We start from the raw sequence: 22,543 nt of genomic DNA, 5'->3' as shown, positions 1-22,543 counted from the left end.
CCCTAGTATTTGCTCGATTCGCCGTTGAACGAAAACCTTGGACTGACAACGTGAATTCCACAGGAACTTTATTTGGTATATATTTATTCCTGCTCAAAACTATTTGAAACAAGCTTCAAATTATGAAATGCATGATTTTCAACCCTTCTCATTCGAACATGTCAATATCAGGCAGGTGTAAATCTGGTTCAGCTACGGTGCGTGTCGTAGCCGACAAGTTCGAACACCCACTACGATTAACAATAAGGTTAGCAATTGGGACAACGGAAACTTCTTTTGTAGCTGAGTGCTGGTTATATTGTCATGAAATTAACCATTCTTCGCTTCGTATGGTTGGCACACAAAAAGGAAGTAGCAACGACACGGTGCGCTGTCACATTGGCGAGTCACCGTTCTCTATCGAAGGCTGTGGTGGCTACAACAGCTGGAGCTGCCATTAGGAACTTAATACGACCACTTATAGTAGTGCACGCGTATATGGAATCAGGGCAACACTTCGCTTAAGTCAACCAAGAGAACAGGAAGGAATATTCTACGATGGATCCTATCCATGCCATCAATCAGGTAATCGAGAAATCTGCGGAGTACAATCAACCTCTCTATATGGCTTTCATAGATAATGAAAAGGCATTTCATTCAGTAGAGATACCAGCAGTCATAGAGGCATTGCATAATCAGGGAGTACAGGAGGCATACATGAATATCTTGGCAAATATCTACAAGGTTTCCACAGCTACCTTGGTTCTCCGCAAGAAGAGTAGAAAGTTACCTATCAAGAAAGGAGTCAGGCAAGGAGACACAATCTCTCCAATGCTATTCACTGCATACTTAGAAGAAGTATTCAAGCTCTTAGACTGGGAAGGCTTAGGAGTGAGGATCAACGGCGAATATCTCAGCAACCTTCGGTTTGCAAATGACATTGTCCTATTCAGCAACAATGGGGAAGAATTCCAGCAAATGATTGAGCAGCTTAATCGAGAAACTGTAAGAATTGTGTTGAAGATGAATATGCAGAAGACAAAGATAATGTTCAATAGCCTGGCAAGGGAACAAGAATTCAGGATCGCCAGTCAGCCTCTAGAGTCTGTAAACGAGTACGTTTATCTACGCCAATTACCCACAGGGTAACCTGATCACGAGAAAAAATCTACAGAAGAATAAAATTGAGTTGGAGTGCATACGGCAGGCACTAACAAATCCTGACTGGCCGCTTACCACTGTCGTTGAAAAGAAAAGTGTACAATCAGTGCACTCTACCGGTGGTAACATCTGGGGCAGAAACTTGGAGGTTAATAAAGTATCTCGCGAGCAAGTTAAGGAACGCACAAAGAACGAAAGAACGAAAAATGTTAGGCCTAACGTTAAGCGACAGGAAGAGAGCGGTGTGGATCAGAGAGCAACCGGGGATATCCGATATTCTAGTTGACATTAAGAGGAAAAAATGGTTCTGGGCAGGCTAAGTAATGTGTGGGATTGATGGACCATTAGGGTAAGAGAATAGATACCACGAGAAGGGAAGCGCGGTCGAGGACGGCAGAAAACTAGGTGGGGTGATGAAGTTAGGAAATTTGCAGGTTCAAGTTGACATCAGTGCAAGACAGGGGTAATTGGAGAACGCAGGGAGAGGCCTTCGTCCTGCAGTGGGCATAAATATTGGCTGATGATGATGATGAGATGTGTATACTGTTATGTTGACACGTTTCCTAATAACGGAGATGCATTGTATTGCTCTATGACCAACGGGCAACATATGTGACGGGTGCCTTCGATACTACATGCACAGATCAAAGAAACCGCCACGCTCAATTGACATGCGAGTACAGGAGGCATTGGCGTTGTAGCCGACGGGAACGCGCCCGTGACATGACGTCGTTGCCAATGGGAATATTCGCTGTTACAGATGCCTCCGGCTTTCTTGCTCAATGGGCCATTTGACGCTTTCGCATAAAAATTTGGTACATGTTTATGTACTAACACAGAGTGAAATACGCAGTATAGATCACAACCGATACCTCCGAGTTTGTAATGTGGGGTGTTACAGAAAGACCGCCGCTGCTTGGGATATCGTGTTGAAGTTTCGTAAACATGAAGCAAAGCCCAGGTGAAAAGCTGTTTATACCTCAAATTCGCTTACAATATCACCGTTGTATCTTTCACATGCCTCATTCCCCATCCCTCCCCCTAAGAACATGACACCAGCCACCGTTTAGAATGCTTCGAATATCACAGGACAATCAATCCCTTTGAGGATGCGTTCGAAGTTGCCTGCAGCGTTCGCGACCACCCGTGGTTCTCGTCTCAGGTTTCTGATTTCCCTGATAAGTCTCTGGCTACGGCATCCAAGGAATTGACATCAGAAAATGAAAGTTCCTTTGGTGGGCGCTGTGCTTGCAGGTCTAGTTGGAACAATTACAATGTGCGTCGTCTTTGATGCAGAAAGACTTTCGCGTACTGCCCTTTATGGTCTCTCAAACACCGCGTTTGAGCTTCTTCATTTGCAGAATAATGTCTTTTCGCATTTCCTTCATGTGTAGCGGTGGATATATAGAAGGCTATCGCTGACCTTGATCATCACCACAAGTGGTTTCTGTCAGAATGTTTTTTTTTATTATTCGATTCAGAGCACAGATTTCAAATGAGAAATTGAATCTGCGAAGTAGTGAAGTCATTGCTCCTTGACAGAAATCTTATGGCGAGCACACCTTTCGAAATCTCAGACGCTCTACCAATTTAAAGAATGCAATGAAGTTGTAGGTAAAATTATCTTGAAATGCTTGACGCACGTCTTTTTTTTTTGCTTTTTTTGTTTTTTGAAACTCTGAGATGGAACGCTATATATTTTACAGCACGCTCTGCGGACGCCTTTCTTGAATGAGGTGTACGTCATACCACTTTTGCTGAGTCACCTTCGCTTTCCCTCTCTGAAGCATGGCCTATCCGCGCGTTGCTCGTCCACGCAGGCTCTCGCATGCTTTCTAGCTGCCCCTCGGTAAGGCCAAATCAAAGCGGGCCAAGCGGCTCAACGTGATCGCGTCCGCGCAAGGACTTCATGACTCTAACGACTGCTCAGAGCGTTCAGTTGGACACTCATGTTTTCGCATGATTGCCTTTGACCTTCAGAAAAGCTGCGTTCACGCGAACAGTTGCTTTGCCAACGGCTGCGTTGGCAGGAGATAAACATTACAGAAAAACCTAATGAATTCCACTTACCCATCGATAGATAACTTATTCATTTTGTTTGAAATTACAACCGTGCTGTGGGTGTACCAACAATAAAATCCAGTCTCAGTTTGCAGTTTGACGCATGTCGTCAGTAGAATTGTCGCCTGTCATATTTTCATAAGCAATATCACCAGCATACCTTATATCGAAAATTGTTTTGACGACTGCATTAGTTTTCTCAGCGCATGCATCATCAGCATACACGCGGAATTTCTTCACGCAACAGACCTTATTTTATGCAATACATTTTCCGGGAACAGTGCGAGAGTGTAATCAACTGGGAATTTTAGAACTAGCATAGGCTAATAATATGAAATAGTAAGTGATTACGCTATGTTGAAAAGCTGAAAGTAAGAAACCTTCGGCTAACACTTTATGTTGGCGAAGAAAACGCAATTAGTTTTTCTTCCCCTGTTGTTTATTCTATAACCAACTCACCTCTCTATTGCCAAAGCTCGTAAGTGTAAAATTAATAAAATAATAGAATATATAAATGAGGTAATACTAAATAATAAATACTATTTCGCATTAGTGCACACTTGCAATTTCGAAAGCTGTAGTGAAACTATCATTACTCAGAAGAAGTCGTATGACTTACACCTCATTCAAGATATGCGTCCTTAGAGCGGGATACAAAATACATGGCGTTCTAGCTCAGAGTTAAAAAAAAACGTGCGTCAGGCATTTCAAAAAATTTTAACTACAACGTCATTGCATTCTTTGAATTGGTATAGCTTCTGATATTTCGAAAGCTGTGTGAGTCTTAGGATTTCTGCTAAGGAGAAATGACTTCACTACTTCGCTGGTTGAATCTGTATTCTAAAGGGAGTAATAAAAAAAAAAACACCACCCAAGCAGTCCGTGCAGGTGGTTAACCAGCGAAGCTGAAGTGTGCGGCCCCAGTGTTTAGCAGTGGGTTAATCCCGACGCTGTATAGAAGCGTTCCTCAATTATTGGTTACGTGTTTGTGCTTCTAGTGGAACGCATGCGCCAATGGCGGGTGGATGCTGCTAACCACGACAATGAGCTAACTCGAGATTTCGAACGCATGCGACAACGGCGAGCGGAGGCGACAGCGTTGCGGGCAGAGCAGTGTCAACGTGGCAATAGCGGGAACGCGTTCACTAACGACGTCACTAACGGCGCAGCCAATGGCGCGCGCGCTTGGGTGCGACGTAGAGAACGACGTATCGGATGACGCAGCCAATGGAGATGTTTAGCGAAACATAGGACGAACGGTTTTTCGTTTCGCCTAGCCATGTACAGCTTACGCTGTAAAAGAAGCACCGCCCAAGCACTACGTACAGATGGTTAACCAGCGAAGCTGAAGTGTGCGGCCCCGGTGTTTAGCAGTGAGTTAATCCGAAGCTGTATTGAAGCGTTTCTCAATTATTGTTTACATGTTTGTGTTTCTAGTGGAACGGACGCGCCAATGGCGGGCGGATGCTGCAAACCACGACGCCGAGCTAACTCGAGATAGCGAACGCATGCGACAACGGCGGGCCGAGGAGGCGGCGTTGCGGGAAGAGCTGCATCAACGTGGCAATGGCGGGAACGCGTTCACTGGGACCAACGCCCACTTGCGGTGGGAGTTTCTCGAGTAGGACTTTGGCTTCGGCTGCGACGAAACGTCCACGTTGAAATCGCGAAGCGGAACGCAAGTGCCAATAGCGGGCGGATGCTTCTTTCTCCAGCTTTTCTCGCCCTGGTTCATCCAGGCCTATATCGACAGGAATGTACGCTCTGCGGCGAACCTAGAGCCAACTTTCAGCACATAATGTTCATGTGGCCTGAGCTGCAGCCACCCTCTGAGTGGCAACTCACCGACGTCGAGGGATAGGAGACCGTGGAGTCCAGCTTCAACCCAGCCGACCAAATACGGCTGGTGGACTGGGCTTTGAGGGTCGCCGAGGGCCACAATCTGCCGGCCACCCTACGTGCTCCTGAGCCCCCTCACAAGTAGTTTTGTTACATAAGGCTCACGAACAATAGATGTTCACTACCACCACCACCACCCGCTAACCACGACGCCATGCTCACTCGAGATATCGAAAGCATGCGAAAACGGCGAGCCGAGGAGACGGCGTTGCGGGCAGAGCAGCGTCAATGTGGCAGTGGTGGGAACGCGTTTGCTAACGACCACACTAACGGTGCTGCAAATGGCGCGCGCGCTTGGGTATGACGTAGAGAACGACGTAACAGTTGGCGCAACCAATGAAGACGTTTAGCGAAACATAGGGCAAATGGTTTTTTTGTTTCGCGTAGCCATATACAGCTTTCGCTGTAAAAACCACTCCGACAGAAATCTTGTGGTGATGATGAAATGCAGTGATAGCCTTTTAGATATCCACCGCTACACACGAATGGAATGCGAGAAGACTTTCTTCTGCAAAAAAAAAAGAAACTCAAACGCGGTGTTTGAGGGAGCATAAGAGGGGTACGCGAAATGCTTCCTGTGGCAAAGACCGCGCACATTGTAATTGTTTGGAATGGACCTGGAAGTACAGCGCACACCGAAGAAGCTTACATTTCCTGAAGTCGATTCCTTTGATACCGTAGCCAGAGACTTGTCGAGAAGATTAGAAACGTCAGACGAGAACCACAGACGGTCCCGAACGCTGCAGCAGCCCTGAACCAATCCTGCGAGGGATCTATCTATTGTCCTGCGATATTGGAAGCATTTTGAACGGCAGCTGGGGGCATGTGAAAGTAGAAGGGTGATTTTTTGGATGCCATTTGAGCTATAAACAGCTTTCCATTTTGCCTGTGTTGCATGTTTAAGAAATTTCACCAAGCTATCCCAATAAGCTGCGGTATTTCTGCCATAACCTTACATTAGAAACTCGGAGGTATCTGTTGCGATCTTTGCGGGAAATGGCACATTGAGCGAAAAAGCTGCGGCGTCTGTAGCAGCGAATTTTCCCATTGGCTTCGACGTCACGTCACGAGAGCGTGCCCGTTGACTGCGAGGCGAATGCCTGCTGTACTCGCATGACACTTGAGCGTGGCAGTCGTTTTCCTTACGCATGCAATATCGTACGGACCCGTCACATATGCTTCCCGTTGGTCATAAGAGCGAAATAGCGCATCTCCGTTATTACGAAACGTATCATCATAGCAAGTTCCTAATGGCAGCGCCAGCTGGTGCGGCCACGGCAGCCTTCAATCGAGAACGATGACACGCCAACGATGACAGCGCACAGCGTCGTTGCTACTCATTTTTGTGTGCCCGCCGTAAGAAGCGAAGAATGGTTAATTTCTAGACGCTATAACCAGAACTGAGCTACAAAAGACATTTCAGTCGTCCCAATTGCTTACCTTATGGTTCAGATACGCTGCTAGCTGGTAGTGAGTGGGCGAATTCGTCGGCTACGACAGGCCACCGTCGCTGAACGAGATTCACACCTGCCTGACATCGACGTGTTCGAATGAGAAGGGCTGACATTCGCTTGTTTCAAGCTTGTTTCAAGTGATTTTGAGCATGAATGCCTATATACAAAAATGAAGTTGCTGTGGAATTCACGTTGTCAGCCAAATGTTTTCGTTCAACGACGGATCGAGCGAAGACTGGCTGAACGCGGGTTGGCAGACTGGTTTTGTAGGCGTCAATTTCATCGTCGCTGACACGGTCTGCCGGCGACAACGCCTCGTGGCGACATGGTCCAACGATTAGCCCACCGAATATTGGCGACGGTGTCATATCGGCATCGATTACTTGTCAGCGTCGGCCTAGTGCGAGCGGGCCTTTACCAAATACACCATCTTGCAACGCAAAATTCAAAAACAAAATATTGCATTATAAAGGCTCAAGCGACTGAATTATCACAGCGAAGTATGGCCCGACCGCATCACACTGAGAAATGTGACGTCACGCTTACTGTGACCAATGCACTCCGCTCTCACAGTGGAATATTCGAAAACGGTCCAATTCGATAGCCTTTGAAGAAATAATCAAATACCTGTCATATTACTGCCCTTGCTTAACCACACAAAGCCCGAACACCTTGCCTCGTCAAAGAAAAAACTTGCTCACATTTATTTCTGCCCATGGAGAGGATATTGGTACGAAGAAACAGTGAAATAATAAATGAGTAAATGTTACTTAATTACTAATGGATTTGCTGTAGTCTCCACAACTGCACACTCCCACCAGAAAATCAGAAATGCTAGCATGGGGTCTACGTATTGTTTCCATTGCCTAAATCAGTTTTCAGGCATCAAACTCAGCGTATCAAATTGTATACGTTGGGCATTGTGGGGTTAAAGAGTAAGAGTGTGCACCTGCTTTCTCTTTCAAGAATATTTGTATTCTTTTGCAAAATGGCTAATCCTTGCTGACGTAGCAATCGGCAGCCACTGTAGAAACCACTTTCGGAGGAGGGTCGTGGTGTCCTTCGTGGCGATGACACAGATTTCAGTACTAGCCGCGTTTACATGAATGCGACAGTAGCGCATCGCATCGCATTTCTAGCGCGTCGCATTCATGTAAACAGTGGTAGTGCGCTAGGAAGGCGTATCGCATTAATGCGCGAGGCGATGGTATATTTGTGGGTGGGTGTCAGCTCAGGGCACGTGGCGCTACGTTCTCGGGAAAGCTGATGCGCTACATGTAAACGGCGTGGCATCGCCTTTCCCAAATGCGCTGGGCAATGCGATGCGCTACTATATCGCATTCGTACAAACGCGGCTAGTAGTTTTAAACTGTAATACATGCGTCCCGTTTCCGACGGGTCTGTTCCACTTTGTCGTTCGCCTCTTTACGCAGCGCTTCTTGATATTCACGATAACATGCACGTCTGCGGCGAAGAGCTAGGATGCTCGCTTATCTTCGTCATTGTTTACATCATCCTGATGTAAACAAGTAAGCAAATTCAATCAAATGTGTTTTCATGTCCCCCCCCCCCCCCCGCTCTATAGCTTTAAGCCCTTTGGCAGCGTAAAGAGGACTTTGGCGCGAAGTTCTTTTTTTGTGTGTCTTTTCAGACATGGTCCGCATTTAGGACGCGCATTTATATGGGCTGAATAAATGGAAAAGAAAGTACAAGCACGCGATACATATGGGAAGCAGGTGGCGTGTTAGCGCGTGGGCGACACACATCTCCAACTAAAGGTTCTAAACGCTAGCGCTTGTCACGCACAGAAGGAAGCAAAAAGGCACACGGAGAAGGCGCCTTCTTTCTTCGTTCCTCGCGAGAAGCACCTGTACAGCTGGAGAATTTGTGTGGCAACGCCCTATCAGCTCAGCGGCATGCAGTCGGACGTTATTGTTTAACCTGTTTTGGCTGTGCGATATTCTATCCACATTCCGCCTACCAGTGAACTTCTCTCATGCAAGGAGAAAGGAGAGGCCTGCGTATGTGATTAGAGGGTTAGAAACTAACGACTTCAAAATCACGCTAAAATGCCAGAGAGAGCATTGCTCACAAGGTAATTGATGAATATTTCTTAGAATTACCAACGTAGACATTCTGATGAACTACGCAAGTAAATTCACTTCTATAGTTATTCCCCCGAATGTGCCAGATGGGACTACGTGCTAAATGTGAATAAAAAATAAAAAAAAAATGTTCTAACTAAAACAACAACAAAACACACACACACACGCTACTTTCTGAGCATGGCGGGCTTATAAGGCGCCATGCTAGATGAGGACTTTGACATTGTAAAACCGAATGCATTATCTCTGGCGTCAGTTGTATCATGAATCAACCACTTTATTTCGGCATCAAACACGTATAGAGTGTATAAATAGGGCTGTCTTCACTAAGGCTGCCACCACCACCCTTGAAAGTAGTTTATCCCAAAAGAAACGTGCACGCTGGTGGGAAAGACTTGCTGCAATTCTACGGAACTTGGGACAGCACCTTGGATTTCGCCGGTAAGTATCGCTATTAATTTAATTTATTGTCTAAAGGCAAACGCTAATAAGTAATAGAATTTCAAACCGTCTAGCCATTTCATTTTTAGAGCAAGATTAGCATGCAAATGAAATAAGAAGGTACTCGTCCATAATAGAACGTAAAAGGACAAGTGAAAGTCATCACCTTTATCAAGAGTATCATTTACCGAGAGAGTCAGCTCGAGAATACACAGGTTCTTTTGTTAGGCGCCGATAAATTATTTCCAAAATGAAAAATAGTAGCAGATATGATTACAAAGGTTCTTACAATGCTTCAACTTGAACGCAGCCGCTGACTAGACCTAGCAGCAGAAAATAAATTTAGAAAAAGAAAAAAAGTTAATTAGTAAAAGAAATAGCCGTTCCCGTGAAGCAACCACTCGAAGCCATCGATAACTTTGATTTTTGCCTCCAGCGGGAGCGCACAGCACGGGCTTTTAAGTGTCGCCAAATAGACAAGGCTAAGCCAAGTCACAGCTCACCGACGTTGTCAACACAAAGAAACCAACACTAGACACGCCCATGGTGGAGCCACACTAGCCACACTATAACGTCAGGAAAGGCACAAACAGTGATGGGTATATTCAAGTCTCTGAGATTAGCCGCACAGTTTCGCTTTCTGTAATTTTTTTTCTTGCGTTTACAGCGAATCGGGAAAAATGTGGTTCTTTTAGGGGTTATGGTAAGCCCCACGATTTAGGTTAATATAGGTTCACGGTAGAAGAGAAATGTTACCCCGATCATGCGGTCATTAACTTTTTTATATTGCTTTTAAGGGGCATACACTTGGTACCACGGTACTGCCATTTTGCTGGTGAACTCATTAGAACATTTGGTAAGGGAAGTTACGCGATGTATCTTGAAGGCTGAAGCGAGTACATTTATACAGCAGTACTTGAGAATAATAAAAAAGAAATGGTTAGACTTGCAAAAGGAAATGCCAACTTTGTATTGATGATCAGTGCGGGACAAAGTGTAAAATGGTTATGAAAGTGCCCGTTTCACTTCGTGCTTTAGGTGATACATTTTAAGCAACATAGATAGTTATCAGGCTATTCTACGATCTGAGACCAATGGAAGGTTTAGGCTTTGTTTCCTACTGGATACGCTAGATGTGCGAGGCTAATTTGCTAAAATAAAGCGAGCGCGACGATTCTGAACTGATTGAAGACTATTGATAAGGTAATCATGGTGGGGATCCCACACACAGCTTGAATACTGTATCTTTGTACTTATTAATGTTTCATAACGTAATAACTTTAGAGAGAACGGACTCTTAGAGAACATTCGTTTTATGTAACCAAGGCTCCGATGAGTGTTGGTAACTATGTAATTTATGTGCCTTTCCCAAGAAATATTCGTACTAAAGTCAACTCCGAGACACCTCTAAGTTCGTAATGAAGGGGAGCGGGAAGGAAGCGCCTGTCTTCGAGCCGCGCGCAGCACTCCGGAGGGAGGGTATGGAGGGTGAGGGGGCTCGTTGTAGTCCGGGCCACCGTATCTCGAAAGCCATCTGCGACTTTCTACTCCGCGCGACTGGAACGACCGCGCCGTCCCACCCCTAAAACCTCGGTGGGAGGGGAGGGAGAGGCAGCTTTTTACGCCGCGCGCGCCCGCTCGCGTCGCTTATCTTGAAAGCCATCTTCGGCGGGGACATAGTTCACCCTGCGCTGTGTTTTCGCGACTTAGTTAGCGTTGATGCGAGTGGAGGCACGAAGGTCAATTCGCTCGCTGCTGCTGCCGCGCTTACTTGCTCCAACGTCTTGACAGCGAGCTTTGGCGATCCTCCAATGTGATGCATCCATGTTTGCTTGTGCGCACGTGAGCCCATGCTTATTAATTTAGCTAATTTGCCTATGTTTAGAAGTTTATACGGCCGATAAAACTACTATCCCGATTTCGTAAAGCTGTCCACTAATTCCTCAGTTCCCAGTGGCTGCGGAGCACCTGACCAAGGCGGCGGTCAGACCTGCTACGCGGCAGAGGGTGCTAAGAATCTCTGGGTCAAGACAGGCCGCCAATGGAAACTGAACCTGGCAACGTTCAACACGCGCACCATCTCGAGTGAGGCTAGCTTAGCAGGACTATTTGAAGAATTATCAGGCATTTCCTGGGATATTATTGGCCTTAGTGAGGTTAGAAGAACTGGTGAGGCTTACACAGTGCTGACTAATGGCCACGTCCTCTGCTACAGAGGTCTTCCAGGTAAGAAAGAATCCGGGGTAGGATTTCTAGTGCATAACAATATAGCGGGCAACATTGATAATTTCTACAGCATTAATGAGAGCGCAGCAGTCGTCGTAATAAAGCAGAATAGGAGGTACAAAATGAAGGTAGTACAAGCCTATGCCCCAACCTCTAGTCACGATGATAAAAAAATAGAACAGTTTTATGAAGATGTTGAACTAGCAATGAGAAAGGTGCAAACTCAGTATACTTTAGTCATGGGCGACTTCAATGCAAAAGTGGGGAAAAAGCAGGTTGGTGAGCAAGCAATTGGCAACTACGGCATCGATTCTCAGAATGCAAGAGGAGAGATGTTAGTAGAATTCGCGAAAAGGAATAGGCTCCGAATAATGAATACCTTCTTCAGGAAGCGCAGCAACAGGAAGTGGACCTGGAAAAGCCCTAATGGAGAAACAAGGAATGAAGTAGATTTCATACTCTCTGCCGATCCAAGCATAGTGCAGGATGTAGAAATGTTAGGTAAGGTTAAGTGCAGTGACCATACGTTAGTGAGGTCTAGGATTTCTCTCAATTTGAAGAGAGAGAGAGTGAAATTAGTCAAGAGGAAACAGGCCAACTTAGAGGCAGTAAGGGTAAAAGCAGACCAATTCAAGCTGGTGCTTGCAAACAAATATGCAGCTTTAGAAAAGGAAGATAAAGACACCATAGAGGTAATGAATGAAACCGTAACTAGGTTGATCTCAGAAGCAGCAATTCAAGTGGGAGGTAGGGCACCAAGGCAACCAGTAGGTAAGCTCTCCCAAGAGAGAAAAGACCTAATAAAGAAACGACAGAAGATGAAAATGTCCAACTCAAGAGATCAGATAGAATTCGCTCAACTGTCAAAACTAATCAACAAGAAAAAAGTAAGGGACATTCGAAATTATAACGTGGGAAAGATTGAGGAAGCCGTAAAATTTGGACGCAGCATTAAATCAGTAAGAAGAAAGCTTGCCATACAACAAGACAAGATGTATGCACTGAAAGATAAGCATGGTAATATCATCAGCAATTTCGATGACATAGTAAAAGCAGCGGAAGAATTCTATACTAACCTGTACAGTGCACAAGACAGCCAAGCTACTTTCATTCAAAATAGTGATGAACCGGATACAGAGACTCCTTCTATAACTAGCGCTGAAGTTAGAAGGGCCTTGAAAGACATGACCAGGGGAAAAGCTGCTGGAGAAGATGGAATAACAGTAGATTTAATCAAAGATGGAGGAGATATCATGCTTGAAAAGCTTGCGGCCCTTTATACGCAATGCCTCACAACTTCATGTGTACCAGAGAGCTGGAAGAACGCCAAGATCATACTAATCCATAAGAAGGGAGACGTTAAAGCACTGAAGAATAATAGACCCATTAGCTTGCTTTCAGTATTGTATAAAATATTCACCAAATTAATTTCCAATAGAATCAGGGCAACACTTGACTTCAGCCAACCAAGAGAACAGGCTGGCTTCAGGAAGGGATATTCTACGATGGATCATATCCATGTCATAAATCAGGTAATCGAGAAATCTGCGGAGTACAATCAACCTCTCTACATGGCTTTCATAGATTATGAAAAGGCATTTGATTCAGTAGAGATACCAGCAGTCATAGAGGCATTGCGTAATCAAGGAGTACAGGAGGCATACGTGAATATCTTAGCAAACATCTACAAGGATTCCACAGCTACCTTGGTTCTCCACAAGAAAAGTAGAAAGATACCTATCAAGAAAGCGGTCAGGCAAGGAAACACAATCTCTCCAATGCTATTCACTGCATGCTTAGAAGAAGTATTCGAGCTCTTAGACTGGGAAGGCTTAGGAGTGAGGATCAACGGCGAATATCTCAGCAACCTTCGGTTTGCAGATGACATTGTCCTATTCAGCAACAATGGAGACGAATTACAACAAATGATTGAGGACCTTCATCGAGAAAGTGTAAGAATTGGCTTGAAGATGACTATGTAGAAGACAAAGATAATGTTCAATAGCCTGGCAGGGGAACACGAATTCAGGATCGCCAGTCAGCCTCTAGTCTGTAAAGGAGTACGTTTATCTAGGTCAATTACTCACAGGGGACCCTGATCACGAGAAAGAAATTTACAGAAGAATAAAATTGGGTTGGAGTGGATACGGCAGGCATTACCAAATCCTGACTGGGAGCTTACCACTGTCGTTGAAAAGAAAAGTGTACAATCATTGCTTTCTACCGGTGCTAACATGTGGGGCAGAAACTTGGAGGTTAACAAAGAAGCTCGAGAACAAGTTAAGGACCGCACAAAGAGCGATGGAACGAAAAATCTTAGGACTAACGTTAAGAGACAGGACGAGAGCGGTGTGGATCAGAGAACAAACGGGGATAGCCGACATTCTAGTTGACATTAAGCGGAAGAAATGGAGCTGGGCAGGCCATGTAATGCGTAGGATGGATAACCGGTGGACCATTAGGGTTACAGAATGGATACCAAGAGAAGGGAAGCGCAGTCGAGGTGGGCAGAAAACCAGATGGGATGATGAAGTTAGGAAATTTGCAGGCGCAAGTTGGAATACGCTAGCACAAGACAGGGGTAATTGGAGATCGCAGGGAGAGGCCTTTGTCCAGCAGTGGACATAAAAATATAGGCTGATGATGATGATGATGATGAATTTGCTCTCGCAATCGATGCTTCGGCTTTCGGGTGAAACTGCAACTTTTTTTTAAGCTGTCAAGCAGGGGAAGCACGGCATAGGACAACGTTAACAAGCAGGAATTAGGATTGAGGGCATTCGACATTGAAATTATAACAGAACCAGATTTTATTTAGAACACTTTACTGTTATAGAGTTCCAACGAAAAATACCCAAGAAAATGTGTAGGTAGCTAATCAATGCTTTCTGCTGGGCGAGTTCCTTCATGTTATTAGGTAAAATAAAAGAGCACAAAACAGCAGACGGACAAGACGGAACAGCACAATAGCTCACTGAGAACTTGCGCTGTTCAGTCTTGTCCGTATTCTTTCTCGGGCTCTGTTATTTTACTTTTTAAATATGAAGCATTGCTTGGCCGACATTTGCCACTTTGAGAGTATCTATCGATCTACCCGCCTACGTCTTGGTGCGCTCATGATTGTTTCGTTAACTTGGTATGGACCAAAATTGGCATAGTATGACAAGAGTGTATTAAAACATAAATGATAGGTCATGACAGGAATGTCATGACATGCGTGTCTTGTAGGTCATGAAGCAGCCGCCTACGTCATGGTGCTTTCATGGTCGCTTCGTTAACTTGGTATCTACTTAAATTGGCATAGTATGACAAGATCGTACGTAGAACGTAAATGATTGGTGCTGACATGAATATCATGATATGTGTGTCATGTAGGTCTTGAAGCAGCCGCCTACTTCTTGGGCTCTCATGGTCTCGTCGTCAGCATGCTCTGCTTCGCCTTTCGGGTGAAACTGCAACTTTTTTTTTAAGCTGTCAAGCAGGGGAAGCACGGCATAGGACAACGTTAGCAAGCAGGAATTAAGATTGAGGGCATTCGACATTGAAATGCAAACAGAATCAGATTTTATTTATAACACTTTACTGTTACAGAGCTCCTACGTCTTGGGGCTCTCATGGTCGTTCCGTTAACTTGGTAGGCTCCCCGCACACTGCTTCGCATAACATCAATTCCCACCTTGGCTTCTTGCGTTTTCTGCTTCTGCTGCCGGCTGCTTCCATTTTTCTATAATCAGTCATGATTAAGTTTCCAAACTAAAATTCATTAGCGTTGTCTCACGCCGCACACGAAAATGTCTGCGAAAGACCCCTTCACTGCGTCAGCGAAATAACATGTTGCCTTCGTGGACGCTGCCAGAAACTGACCCATAAATACAGTCGACCAGAAATGTTTGCAGCCACGGGATCTCGGAAAACGTTGACCGAGGTTCGTAAAATATTGTCGTCGACTGCATGATATCATATTTCAACATGCTCTGCTGTCGTCATGAAAACACCTTTTACCCGCCCCCGTCAGTTTTTTAAATACTTTTTCTGACTGGGTTCGTGTGACTTCGCATTAGTGTCAAATAATTTGCCCAGCTCATCCACAGCATTAACTGTTGCAAGGGACCTGGAAAAAATTCCTCGGCCCTTCCACTCCATGAAGATGGAAGTTTTAGCGAAGGTAATACGTGCTGCCGCGGTGTTTATCACTGGGTTAATTCCGAGGGTTCATTCAAGCATTTCTCAATTATTAGGTTGCCCACACGTTCGGCTGCGACGGAGAGAACGACGTCACTGATAGTATGCCCGCAGTCCGCCGTTATCGCTTGCATTCGATGTCTCGAATTTACTCAGCGGGGTGGTTAGCAGCATTCGCCCGCCATTGCCGCTTGCGATTCTTCGAAATTAAATTGCTTAAAAATTAAATCTCTCCGTTACATGGGACAATCCGGTTGAAAACGACAACAGCGCAACTATGGAAATTTCTGTTGTGACTACAAAAATTCCTGTCGTCCGACAGAAGTTGCTGACGTTTCTGCAGTAGGGACAGAGAATTCTAACGTTACGATAGAAATTCTGACGTTGCAACAGAAACGTTCTGTCGCGACGAGCAAGAGTTCTAAATTCGCAACAGAAAGGTTCTGTCGCGACACCAAGAGTTCTTAAGTCCCAAAAGAAACGTTTTGTCGCGACAACAAGAGTTCTGAAATCTCACCAAAAACTTTCTATCGCGACAAGGATTCTGACGTCGCAACTGGAACTCTGTCACAACGACAGACGCTTTTTGCCGTGTTGTTGGGAATGTGTGACTTTCTGTCGCAACGAAAACTTCTTACGTCGCTACAGAAGCGCTTTCCTTCGCGACGCTTTAAAATTTTATGTCCCCTTCACATAGGTGATATACACTGTACATTTTCTCTTACGCAGTATTCAAAGGTGCTTGGTCTGAATCCGGCGATGCTGATATCACTGACACCGGCTTAAAGTCGACGTCGCGCATTGTCGTAATTTTGCCGTGACGACGAGGCGCAAACCATCGGCCCACTCGGCTCCTCAAAATCGGCCGCTGGTCGAAATCATCACATCTGCGACAACGGCTGCGTATTTATTAGGTTTTATTTTCTAAGATGTGACACACAGTCCTGTGGACGTGCACGTATCGTTACACTGACACATTAGTTAATTTACCAGAAATATCGCATGAGATTTTGCAGAGGGCAAAATAAGTTTTGGGTTGTTCCACAATGTAGCTTGAAAAGCTGCCTCGCTCGGCTGTCATTATTCTGGCATAGGCGCTGCCATAAGAAACCGGTACGCTCTCTAAATGAGCACTTAATCACGAATGTTTATGTAGCTATTTGCCACAGAACACACCAATTATATGCGCGCTCAAAGCGTCAAGAGCGTGAGACAGTTGTCGAAATGAGGAGTTACAACCCTTACAGAGCCCCCGGTTGGCGTTGTCTATTTATGAATTTCTTAACTGATATAGATATCGTAAAGAAAAATCATTGTTCTAGCATTTAACGGAATACTTGTCGATAGTAACACTTATTTATTTTCTAAAGACGCGCCCAGTTCATATGGCGGAGTTAAAACGCACCTTGACTCATCATCGTCATCAGCAGCAGCGTATATTTATGTCCACTGCAGGACGAAAGCCTCTCCCTGCGATCTCTAATTGCCCCTGTCTTGCGCTAGCTGATTGCGCCTACAAATTTGCTAACTTCATGACCCCACCTAGTTTTCTGTAGTCCTTGACTGCGCTGCGCTTCTCTTGGTAGCCATTCTGTGACCCTTATGGTCCACCGGTTCTCCATCCTATATGCATTACATGGCCTGCCCAGCTCCAATTTTTTTCTGTTAATGTCAATTAGAATATCGACTATCCCCGTTTGCTCTCTCATCCACACCACTCTCTTCCTGTCTCTTAACGTTAGGCCTAACATTTTCCGTTCAATCGCTCTTTGTGCGGTTCTTAACTTGTTCTCAATCAAGAAAGGGGTCAGGCAAGGAGACACAATCTCTCCACTGCTATTCACTGCATGCTTAGAAGAATTATTCGAGCTCTTAAGCTGGCAAGGCTTACGAGTGAGGATCAACGCCGAATATCTCGGCAATCTCCGGTTTGCAGATGACAATGTCCTATTCAGCAACAATGGGGACAGATTACAACAAGTGATTGAGGACCTTAACCGAGAAAGTTTAAGGGTGGGGTTGAAAATGAATATGCATAAAATAAAGATAATGTTCAATAGCCTCCTGTCAAGGAAACAAGAATTCAGGATCGCCAGTGAGCCTCTAGAGTCTGTAAAGGGTACATATATCCAGGTCAATTACTCAGAGGGGACCCTGATCATGAGAAATAAATTTACAGAAGGATAGCAATTGGGTTGGAGAGCATACGGCAGGCATTACCAAATCATGACTGGCAGCTTACCACTGTCGTAGAAAACAAGACTGCATAATAATTGCATTACTACCGGTGCGAACATATGAGGCAGAACACCAGCGTAGACAGAGATTATTAGTGTTGACATGGTGAAATCGTTAAAGGAAGTCATGTTCGGCATGGTGCAGTGGTTGAGATACTAGATTCAGCAGTGTGAGGTTGCAAGTTCGAATCGCCGCCAGGGTATCTTTTTTTATTTTTGAACTATTTTTACGCGAACCAATTTACATCGTCCTAAATAGCTCTCTGTCTTCTTTTAATTAAATTATGATCAAGAACGATACAGAACGTTAGACTACAGGACGTCAGACTACAGGACATTAGACAACATAACGTCACACAACATAACGTCCCACAACAAAGTTTCCAAAATACGACAGACTGAAATTTGCTGTAGTCTTTTTCAACCGGGAATGAATGGCTCATACCCCATAAACGCGGCCTCCCTATTACGACGACAGAACAGAAGGGAAATTCTACGCTGGAATGACATGGCCAAGATGGCTGAACACGCGCAGCGTCCCCCGGCAATTGTCGTCTTCTTCCTTAATGCAAGGAGGCGGCCCGTAACGTCTAACCGCCCGGCGGGCTGAGCGCCGTCTCGGCGCAGACTAATTACAGGAGGAGGCGACGGAAAAGTACGGCTTCAGTCGGGATACGTGCACGACGTCACGAGATGGCGGGGTAGATGGTGAAGAACTGTGCAGTGGGGTGATCTCATAGTTCACGTCACTAAGTTGCCGTAAAACCTTGTAAGGTACAGTGTAACGCGATAAAAGCTTTTTCGGAGAGACCAACGCGAAGAGAAGGAGTCCAGAGAAGCACAGGAGATCCCGGAGAAAAGCAGAAGTGCCGGTGACTGCGGTCATAACGGTCCTTTTGGCATAATTACGAGTCGGATAGTCGCTCATGAGCAATCTGACGTGCCAGATGGGCTCGCGCGGCAGCATCGCGGGCATACTCCGTGGTATGTTGTACAACAGCAGGTAGCAGCGTGTCAAAAGGCAATGCAGGGTGGTGCCCATACAGGTGGTAAAATGGCGAAAAACCGGTGGTGTCGTGACGGGAGTTGTACGCGAGCGTGACGTATGCCAATGCGCTGTCCAGGTCCCGATGATTGTCAGGCACGTACATCGACAGCATATCGGTTAAGGTGCGGTTCAGCCTTTCGGTGAGCCCGTTGGTCTCCGGGTGGTACGCAATAGTGAGCTTGTGCTCCACAGAACAGGAACGACGGAGGTCATCGACAACTTTCGACAAGAAGTAGCGGCCTCTGTCTGTGAGCAGTTGCTGAGGCGCACCATGACGAAGGATGACGTCATCAAAGAGGAAATGAGCGACGGCAGTGGCGCAACTAGTCGGCAAAGCTCGCGTGATGGCAAAACGCGTAGCGTAGACGGTCGCAACTGTGATCCACTTGTTCCCTGAAGCATACGTTGAAAATGGACCGAGGAGGTCAAGACCGGTGCAGTAGAATGGCTCCTGGGGTATGTCAATAGGATGCAGAAGGCCTGCAGGCAACCCCAAGGGCCGTTTACGTCGCTGATAAAGGTCACACGCAGCAACGTAGCGTCGAACAGATCAGTACAGACCAGGCCAGAAAAACCTGCGCCGCACGCGATCGTATGTGCGGGAGACGCCAAGATGGCCAGTGGTCATCGTGGAGTTCTTTGAGAACAGTCGCAAGAAGATGCTTGGGAAAACAAGCAGAAGCTCTGGGCCGTCGGCAGTGGTACTACGATGTTAAAGAATATCGTCGTGAAGCTCAAACAGACGAAGCGATGGGTCGGGCTGACGAGACTGGAGGCGGCCAAATATAGGTCGTAACGTGTCGTCACTTTGCGGTTCAGCGCGCATGTTGGGCAGATCTGCAATAGCCATGACGAAGTCACCGGTATCACGTTCGGTGGTGTCGGGAGGGTAGCATGATAAACAGTCAGCATCTTGGTGCATCCGGCCAGATTTGTAGAGCACGTCAAATGTGTACTCCTGTAGTCGTAACGCCCAGCGACCAAGCCTTCCTGTAGGATCCTTCAGCGACGACAGCCATCAAAGGGCGTGGTGGTCCGTGACGACGAAAAACGTTCGGCCGTACAAATAAGGGCGGAATTTTGCCACAGCCCAGACCAAAGCGAGGCATTCGCGCTCAGTTATCGAATAATTCCGCCCCGACGACGAGAGAAGGTGGCTGGCGTAGGCAATGACACGGTCTTGGTCGTTCTGGCGTTGGGCGAGTACTGCCCCTATGCCGCGGCCACTAGCGTCGGTGTGAACTTCTGTACGGGCCGACGGGTCATAATGTGCCAAAATGGGTGGCGAAGTAAGTAAACTGACCATGGTGACGAATGCGGCAGCTTGTGCACGACCCCTGGAAAAAGAGACGTCCTTCTTGAGTAGGTCAGTAAGCGGCCGGGCAATGTCGGCAAAATTCCTGACAAAGCGGCGGAAGTAGGAACACAAGCCGACAAAGCTCCGTGAATCGCTAACTGAGCGAGGAACAGGAAAGTCTCGGACGGCACGCACCTTGTCGGGGTCAGGTTGAACACCGCTAGCACTAACGAGGTGACCGAGAACGGTGTTGTGACTTCGAGGGAAACGACACTTGGAGAAGTTAAGTTGCGGGCCAGCGCGGTGAAACACATCGAGAATGGTGGACAGACAGGTGGTCCTCAAAAGCAGGCAAAAGACAATCACGTCATCTAGATAGCATAAACATGTAGACCACTTATAGCCCCGAAGGAAAGGATCCATCATTGGCTCGAAGGTTGCGGGGGCATTACACAATCCAAAAGGCAGTCCATCTGGTGCAACGAACGCAGTCTTTTCGCGGTCCACGGCATCAACGATAATCTGCCAGCATCCGGAGCGTAGGTCGATGGAGGAAAAGTACGTGGCGCCGGGGAGGCAGCCTAAGGCGTCATCGATTCGGGGCAGGGGGTATACGTCCTTGCGTGTGATGTTGTTCGAGTGTCGGTAGTCAACACAAAAGCGCCAGCTGCCGTATTTCTTTTTTACTAGTACCACAGGGGACGCCCACGGACTAGAAGAAGGTTCGATAACGCCTTTTGTGAGCATTTTGTCAACTTCGTTTTGAATCACACGACGTTCGGCGAGGGAGACACGATAGGGACGGCGGCGGAAAGGGCTCGTGTTCCCCGTGTCGATGCGATGTAGGACAACCGACGTTTGGCTCAGATACGCCACGCGGTTGCACTGATGCGAACTAAACCCTAATGCACAGAAAAGCTTTAATGAACGTGGTCCCATTTCGTCAAGGCGAGGAGCAGCGAATGTGCAATTTTTCACCTTAAGCTGAAGACCAGCGTTCCGCAAACAGGTGAGATTTTGCTACAACCGGTGAAGATAAGCCCCAGAAATCCGATGAGAAGAGTACGACGTCATAAAAATACCATAGGCAGCTCTGCCACTTCACACCACCGAAATACTATCCGTCATGCTTTCAAAAGTGGCCGGCGCATTTTGACAGACCGCACGGCACTACTGCGAAATTTTACAAGCCGTACGGTGTTATACACACGATATTTGAACGGTAGTAATTGCATACCTTCATCGTGTTCTCTTGCGACAGCTATATATCCGTAACGTCACTATCATGGCCAATTCCTCCACTCAATGAATATAACATAAATAAGTTGGAAACACTAGCAGTCGTCAAACAAATATGACGAAGTTTTTACCAAACATTCTTACTCTTTAAATCTCGTTTTGTTTTGTCAAAGTTGTCTCTAGAACTATGCAGCATGTTTACTTTGCCTTTTTACAGGAACCTTCACTCCTGATCTACAATGAGACTGTGCACGTTTGTCGACCTTAGTTTCCTGAATTTAATTATACGTAAGTACGACATGTGCCAATTAAAATGCCAAGTCATATTTATTTTAATTTTTTTATAGTAAACCGCCCCTTGATAAATGTACCAGTATTCGGTGTAGCACGCCCTTCACAGCGCTTCGAAATATTAATTGTAAGCGTTCGCACCAAAAGTACACACTGTGTGACAACGTCGGCAGCTCAGCTTCTGTTCATTGTGCTTTTTTGGTCCAATGAGGTAGTTGTGAAAATGCTGTTTTAATGTCTCAGATTGTCATACAGAGGTGATGGTACTTATGAAAATCAATACCCTAAAGCGTATGCTCCCATCTTCACTATTTTCCTTTTCAGCCACCTCAAGCGATTGGTTATCTCAATATGATTTATATATCTGCTGAAAAAAAATTCTGTCACAGTTCTAAAGATATTTGAAGATTATTCATTGTAAGGATAGCATGCGTGACATTCAGATTAGAGCACTGCACGGGCCGACTTTTTCAGCCCGGGCCCGGCCCGGGCCCGTTTTTACGTTGGGCGGCCCGCCCGAGCCCGATCAAAACTTTTATGGCGAGACCCGGGCCCGGCCCGGGCCCGGAAATAATCTACGTTACCCGCCCGGCCCGGCCCGCCATCCCTCTACCTTAGGCCCAAGCCCGACCCGAGCCCGACTCGAAACCGGCCCGAACCCGGCCCGAGACCGAAAAATAATGTTTCTTGGAGTTGAGACGCTCGAGAATAACTCGCTGCACGTTACATGCACACCACCAGAAAGCCCGAGCCCGGCCCGGGCCCGCATCAAAAAACCCGAGCCCGGCCCGGGCCCGAGTCAAAAAGCACACGCCGTGCCCGAGCCCGGCCCGAGCCCGTGAAAAAACTGTGCTACCCGGCCCGGCCCGGCCCACGGGCCGGGCCGGGCTCGGGCTTTCGGGTAAGCCCGAGCCCGTGCAGTG

General features: G+C 46.4%; 1 long non-coding RNA gene across 1 annotated transcript in view; it reads left to right on the top strand.

The window, feature by feature from the left end:
* The first annotated feature begins 8,862 nt into the window (after positions 1 to 8,862).
* The window catches only part of LOC125946898 (uncharacterized), a 37,456-nt gene continuing 23,775 nt past the window's right edge, over positions 8,863 to 22,543 (top strand). The window contains exons 1-2 of the long non-coding RNA XR_007467971.1: positions 8,863 to 9,100; positions 21,547 to 21,617. This is a non-coding gene — a long non-coding RNA (uncharacterized LOC125946898). The remainder of the gene's footprint in view (positions 9,101 to 21,546; positions 21,618 to 22,543) is intronic.

Source organism: Dermacentor silvarum, chromosome 7, assembly GCF_013339745.2.
Source record: "Dermacentor silvarum isolate Dsil-2018 chromosome 7, BIME_Dsil_1.4, whole genome shotgun sequence".
In the NCBI taxonomy this organism is placed as follows: domain Eukaryota; kingdom Metazoa; phylum Arthropoda; class Arachnida; order Ixodida; family Ixodidae; genus Dermacentor; species Dermacentor silvarum.
This window is presented reverse-complemented; position numbering and strand designations above follow the sequence as displayed.